A 7,886-nucleotide genomic window follows, 5' to 3' on the forward strand; every position below is an offset into this window, starting at 1 on the left:
TGTATGTATGTATGTATGTATGTATGTATGTATGTATGTATGTATGTGTATGTATGTGTGTATGTATATATATATATATATATATATGTGTGTGTGTGTGCATGTGTGTGATTCTAGTCTGCGAACTAAGTAACCTTGCACAAACAGGTTCTCTTCTGTGGGGGTGAATGGTGACATATCGTTGCTTCTAATACGTATGCATTTATTTCCCTTTTAAAGAAATAGTCTTCTTTTGTCATAGAACGAGAGTGTTCTGATTGCTCTTAAGATCCTTGGGAGTTATTGGCCTTCCGAATCTTTTCAATTTTCATTCTCATTTATATTTTTACGCCAAGCTTGTTCCTCGTGCGCGCAGTAAATAATTTACCTGCTTGTAAATATGAAAAAAAAAAAAGTTTATCAAGTTGTTGCTGTGTTGCATATACAAGCCGTATATCTAGTCTATGTAAGTACACTGGTTAAAAAAAAAAAAAAATTAACTCTAATGTTTTTATATTTTGCCTCTATGTATTTTTGGCGTGTATGTATATTATTACTTTACTTGGCTTTTAGTTACAAATCTTGATTCATGCTTTGTGCTGTTTTTTGTGCTTTTCGTATACATAGTAACGAAATCTTGAAATCTTGTTTAATTGGTTAACAAAGACCTCATTTTTTGTTTATGTCTTTTTTTTTCTTATGTTTTCCTCTCTCTTTCTCTATCTGTCTCTCTTTCTGTTTGTCCGTTCTTATATTCATTGTTAGCCTTATTTGAATAGAATTGCATTACAGATGTTTATTTACCTATGATCGGGCTACAATAACTTTATTCATGCGTTTGCTACATATTACGTTCAGAAATCCATGATTATAGCTTATGTATGAAAAAGACTGTGTGGCATTCTAGACAGACGCAATGGGTTTGTTTAGGATATATATATATATATATATATATATATTGTTTAGGATATATATATATATATATATATATATGTTAATAAAAATTTTATAGTCGTAAAACATTTAAAAATAAAGGCTTGTTTTATCCATTGAATGCAGCCAATGAGGATCGGAATCTTATCCTTGGTTTATGTAAAAATTCTTTTGCTCTGAGTCTCGTTTTTACACATTTTGCAGACGTTTATAAACGTTAGTATTTATGCTACGGGCGTTTTCTTAATACTCACGAAACTCATCGTTAATGGTCACGGAAACTCAAAATTAAGCGATGACCTGGATATACTGCTTATTTTGTCCTTTTATCATCTAATTATATATAGAATTTTAATATGTACGCATAATCTATTCATAAAAAGGTTTTCTTAGCATAATATGCTTAATGGATTAATGACAAGACCATCGGTACATCATCTTACTGATATTTCAAGCATTGTTTGATTTCATTTAAAAAAAAAAAAAAAAAAAAAAAATTTCGGCAAAAAAAAAATGAAGACCTTTCTTTGCGGGTCTATAGCTCTCTTTTAGATTGATCATAAATTAGAGACAGTGTAAAAAGAGCGTAAAGATAAATTCGAATTTAAGTAGCAAAGAGGCCTACCATATACCTTAATAGAGCTGTGTAAACGCCCTAACAGTGCTATGGATTGGGTGAGATTGATTTTTTTATTTTCAATATTAAAGCTTTGTCGCATAGGCACGCGGGCGTTGCCGACTTACAGGTTTTCCGATAAGTTTTCCGTCACAAATAGAATGACAAAATTAATTCGTTCCTATCCTTCGAAGTCTGCGGATAATTTTCGCGGCGTTAAATTTATAACAATTGCCTCAAATTAATTAACTGTCTTTCATGCATACTATAAAGATGGTTGTATATGTATGAGCATCGCATGTCTGAAGCAGCAGCCTATTGTTCACAAGCGTATTCATATATGGGAATATAATGTTTTATTTATTGTACCATCTTTATCTGCTCTTTCCAATGCTGTATACTAAACTTTTCGAAAAGTACTATACTTACTGTCGAAGAGGAAAAAGTAATCCTGCAAAGAAAGCACGAGAAAAATGTCTGATTTTAACGACAACAGCCAAAGACGCGTGATGGCTTTTTCATGAGTTGGAATTCGATTTTATCCACAAAGTGTTTGGAAAAACTTAGGATATGGAATTATTTGCACGCAGGGCATCAGGTAACACACGATCACAGTAGGAGTGTCGTAACGATCCTTTTCTGTTAAACCATATAGTATCATCTTTTTGGGATTACCAGAAGGATCGACATTGATTCATTAGATTAACGGTGTCGCCTTCCTGGGGAAGCTAGCTTGATAGTCGTGATCATAAAAGAAGTTAACATCGAAATACCTCGATTAAAGAATGTTTCAGAAAAAACTGAGACGATATTGTTGACCAACTTTCATTTGCATAACTGGAAAAAAAAAGAATACAACAACGATCTTCGCATGATAAAAAGCATTATCGGGGAGAATATGTTGTCTAAGGCTAGCAGCAATGGATAGAAACCCCGGAAGCGGGGGGTGGACATAAGTAATGGTGCGCATCATTTTTGTCTATCTAGCGACAACATCTTGAAGATGTCAGTTATTCAGAAAACCTGAACTTAAATAATGGGCACCAGTAACCCATATCGGCCCATTTCGAGGTAGTGTGAAATTTCGGGATAATAACGTGAAAGTGCTAGTAGTAGTTGGCAAGGGATTGCCACTATGGCAACCAAAAAGGGGTATATATCCATAGACGTGTACTTATGTTCATATATATATCCTACGTATGCATGCATATATCAAATTTAATATTATTTTCCATCTAACTCGCGGAGGATTATCCAAACAAGCGGATCTACTTTCCAACAAACACTTCGCGGACAGGTATAAACAACAAATTCAAAACACAACACAACAAATGCAAAAATCCTTAAGATGGTAGACGGATGATCGAAAGTTTTAGCGGACGAGCTGATGTTATGTCATGAGCTATTCTACGATCACCTTCGGCCCATAATTATTTAAATAATTTTCATAAATACAGAATTCATCTACAGTGAAGATTCAGCTGAATTACGTAGCTTCATACATATGAAGACTTATCCTAATTACAATTCAAATAAAAAAAGTCTTAAAACAATAAATTAATACAAACATAAGAAAATGAACAATATGTCTATAAATTATGTGTGATAGAGAATATATTAAGACATTTTTGTTGCTAGATGAGAGAGAGTTGAGATTTCAGTGTACAATTTTTATAAGGAAATTTTTCTATTTTATCAATCGTGTCAAAAAGAAGTGAGCAGAAGTGAAATTGAGTAAGATTTTTCAAAAAAAATTTCGCTACATTTTGAAATGTTGATGTCAAAGGTGCGACCCGCTTCAGTTAATCTGGTAAAATTTTAGAAAACAGCCTGAGAAGACTGAATGAAAAATCAATCGATTAAATATCGATCACAAAGCAGTTTTAAACCATCTGTCCAAGACCAGATACCCAAAGACGTTTGAGGCTTAAATTGATGAAAAATTTGATTGTTTCAATTGTTGTAGTGCCAGGTAAAATGCGATGATGTCGTTCGAAGCGATCATAGTCAAAAAAAAAAAAATAGCAAAGTGAATCATCATCATAAATGACTTTAAAGACAAGATTGAAGCTTGTATTATAAAAGCGTGTGAAACGAATTGTTTTCATTCGTTCTGGCAGCATTAAGTTACATTACAGTAAACGATTCAAAAAATGGCTAAATAGAGAATAGAGGTGCAGGTCAAATACACTTGAGGAATTCTGATATATACATATATGTGTATTATACATATATATAATCCTTTCCATATGCACTCTCCCTTAAATTGGTCTAAAGTTGATTCCAGAAGAGGATTGTGAAACTTGCTTCGACAAGATTTTCGGTAATAAACTGGGGCAATATTGTAATGGCTGTCGACAATAATGGCCATTAAGTGCTTAAATTAAATTCCTATTGAGCAAAAATTTAATAAAAAAAATCTCTTAATACTTTTCGATACACGCCCCAATATATATATATATATATATATACCATTTATTATCTTACTTGGAGTAACTTTGTTTTTTCTTTCACACTGTTAGACAGCGAATAAGATGTTTATGTACTTGTAAGTTTAATATGTGCATTGCCTTTAAATGATTTCCTTCATTCATTCGTTCCGTGTTATTTATATCTTTATATTTCTGATTACATTCTTTTGTGGTCTTTGTTTCATTCGTTGGTTGCATTGTTGGCTTATAAAACTTTCGTAATTTCAGTAATTTGTCATTTGTTTGTAAAGTTATGAAACAAGAAGATATGGAAAGACCATCTATCTTTGTAATGGAACCAGTAACAGTAACAGTCATCATCTAGCATTGTTATCATCATACTATCCAGTTAGTAGTTACCTACGTCAGTGTATCATTAAGAAGCTAACGCTTAATGTTTTCGTAACCAAAGAACGCATCTCAAGAGATGCAATTACGCAAATTGCAATTATGCGGTGGTATGAATACCCAAACTTGCATTATCTTCAATATGTATATAAAAATATGTATGTAAGTATATAAGCATATCTTTGCATAGTTAGTATAAACATTAGTGTATTGGGATTGAGAATACTTATGATGCAGTCTTAGTCTGTTGGTGAGAAAAAAAGAAGAGAAAAAAAAAAAAAAAAAAACAGTAATAAAAAAAAAAAAATAAAAAAAAAAAAATAAGAGAGAACGTCTGAAGAATTATCCACAAAAAATTGCAAAACTTTGTTATGAAAAAAGTTATTTAATCCTGGCAACAAATTTACCACTTTACATATAGCGCACAATTGCAAAAAAAAAAAAAAAAAAAAAAAAAGAAAAACAAAGAAATATGTGGCTTCAGTTTGTTTTGGCTGCTTTGTGTGTTGCCTTTCACTCAAGAGAGACTTGAAATGTATGCGTATGCATGCACTAAGCGCACAGCCACACTTTTTAAGTGTTAAACAAATGATTATGATTTTTTTTTCACATTAAGGTCTACCTCTGCTTTATAGTTTTTAGTAGATGGGCCAGATTCCGAACCGCATTTTAAGTGCAACTATATCCCTCACTCTGTGGATGTAAAGCATATCAAAATTTTCAAAATACTTGTAAAAAAAAAAATAAAAAAAACAAAACAAAATTTCAATATGGTTTGTAATACTTTTAACAGATTTTTTTTGAGTTACGAAATGATCGCTTCGTCTGGAACGAAATCTTGCATAAGCAACGTTTCACTCACCTTTGGCATAAGAGACATTAAGTACACTTAAAATGAAAATTGACTTAGATAGCTAGCATAGAGGAAATCATTGCAAAAGTGATCGAGATGCTTAATAAAATAGATATTGCAATATTTAGAAGCTTATAAATCTCGTAGAACCTTTCCCCAAACTCATTGTATTCTTATCAATTTGCCTGCAAAAAAGATGAACCGTTTCCTTCGGCTGTTATTATTGCTTTGCAACTGAAAACTAAGATTCGAGTCTTCTCTGCATACGGATTAAGTATATAAATATATGAGTGTGTGTGTATGTGTGTGTATGTGTGTGTGTGTGTGTGTGTAAATAAAAACGAATACACAAACATATTCTTTAATGTTTTTATTCTTTATAACATATATATATATATATATATATCCTTACGTAACAAACAACTCTACACGTAGCATAGAACATAAGTTTATTGAAGTTTGTGCTGTAACCGTAAAACACATAATGTAGGCGTTTAACAGTTTCGTGGATTCGTTGAGTTTCTTTTCTCGCTGTCAGCTTTGATTTTCATCCCTTCGCCCTTTATTACAATATTTCAACTTGTTTTATGGTTCATTTCTCATCTTCATTTTTAATGCTTCCATATATTTTAGGTAAATATGTTTCGGAGAATTTTAATACTACGAATGAATTCAGCATTCGAAATCCGCTTGACTAGTCAAGTAGATAACAAGCGCGACTGCCAAGTGATTGTTCACGGTTTCAAATCTCTTTGTCGTCTGATCGAGCTTACGTTGGTCGTAGCTGTGGTGGGTGTTCTGTTGAATGAGAAACACACTCAAAGTCACCATCTCCCTATTTGTTTGTCCCTCTTCACTGCTAATAGAGCGCGTATCCCTATGATTGGGTCGTAGGGAATTTTATTCTTGTTTTTAACTAAAATTTAATGCACTTCTTTAACTGCCGATATGGGTATCATTTCTCGTAGTCCTGTCATATCCGTATGTAACTGTACTTCTTGTTCGTACATCTCAACATTTGAAAAGGCAGACAATATTAGCTAATGATTCGAAACTTTATTATTGACCAGGTCCACGCAATGTGTATGTAAAAACTGAACAGTATTTTTTTAATAGTAGGCGATGATCTTGTTGTACCTATTTTTATATTAAAATTAAAGTTTGTTTACATTGTTTGCTGGTGACTGTGCCATAACTATTTTCAAATCTGGTCTATAGTCGTCTTATCATTTGTCGTTTATATGCCAGCATACGACAAAGCATTCGTCATTAAGGATTTGGATGAAGTGAAGGATAGAGAAGAAATAGTTGCAGCCAACTTATTACGGAGGGAACGCATAAATATTGGATAGGCGGTTGGCAGAGTGCGTGATGTGACAGCGCCTGGTAGATGTTTTATATGTTTTGAATTTGAGCAAAAACCGAGAGCGACGCATCTATGGCCCGGAGAGCTAATTGCCTAAAATGGAAACCTGTTTATTGGTAGAAAAGGAGGAAATGTCTTGAAGGGTAAGGAAGGCTACAGCGAAATTGTAATAGACGCAACTATGCTAGCTATAAAGAGGGCTATCGGAGTGCGCGTAGGGCCTTAAAGTCTTCAATAAACAAAAGCAAAAATAAGTGCTTTAAACAGCTATGTGAGTACGCGAAGTCAAACCTATGTGGCGGTGTGTACATAGTCGTAATGGTCAAGTTAAAGTACACCAGACAAGAAGTATCAGCGTTTCCAGACTTTATAAGAAAGGTAGTCGAAAACGTCCTTTCGACACTTGTTGTCCGTGAAATATGCAGAAATGGCGTAATCTACGCTTCCGCAGACACCTATTGAGGAACGAAAATATGCAGTACGGGAACTAAAAAACAAAAAAACGCCAGGTCCGGATGCCATCCTCAACGAAGTCCTGAAGCCATGGCAAAAAGTGCCCAGCCATTTTTGCAAGTTTATAATAATTGCCTACATCTTGGAATATTTCCCAAAATATGGAAAAAGCACAAGTTGTTGCTATTACCAAAAACCTAACAAGCCGGCTGATAACCCGGACTTGTATCGCCCCTATGTACGATTTACATGCAGGGCAAAATGCTGGAGAGGCTTATTTGCAAGCGCTTGATAGATTATATCAAGCAAATGGGCGGAATCTCGAATAATAAGTACGGCCTCCGGCGGGGACGGTCAGCTGTCGACGCTAAATTCCGGGTGAAAACTTTTGCCGAAGACGCTATAAAAGTCATCAGATGGAAAAATGGTAGCAAAAAGTACCGTGCAATTATCGCACTGGACAAAAACAATGTCTTCTGGTGGGTAGCGTTACGCCAGCTTTTATGTTTCGGCTAGTTCTTCGGAATATACTGTCTGATGAGCTGATAAGACCACCGGTACCAAAAGGCGTTAAGGTAATAGGATATGGCGACGATGAGGCCAATGTTTCTGTAGTCACACAAGTGCAACATGTGTAAGATGGTGGTAGAAGGGTCACAAGTGACATGAAGGCATGGCTTACGAATAAGAAAGTGTTTTTAGCTTCGCAGAAGACTGAAGCTATTTTAGTAACCAGCAGAAAGGGGAGAGAAATGATCATTGTAAACATTAATGGCCATGAAATATGCGCCTCGCCGACAATAAAATAGTTAGAAATGCTGCTAGATGATAGACTCTCATTCTTACTACACATCAATGCTCTGTACG

The 7,886-nt window shown here is 34.3% G+C and overlaps 1 protein-coding gene across 1 annotated transcript in view; it reads left to right on the plus strand.

The window, feature by feature from the left end:
- LOC119631390 (Ig-like and fibronectin type-III domain-containing protein 2) overlaps positions 1–7,886 on the plus strand; it is a 117,408-nt gene that overhangs the window by 865 nt on the left and 108,657 nt on the right. The gene's annotated exons all lie outside the window — the stretch shown is intronic.

The sequence above is a fragment of the Glossina fuscipes genome, unplaced genomic scaffold, assembly GCF_014805625.2.
Source record: "Glossina fuscipes isolate IAEA_lab_2018 unplaced genomic scaffold, Yale_Gfus_2 1, whole genome shotgun sequence".
Lineage (NCBI taxonomy): Eukaryota > Metazoa > Arthropoda > Insecta > Diptera > Glossinidae > Glossina > Glossina fuscipes.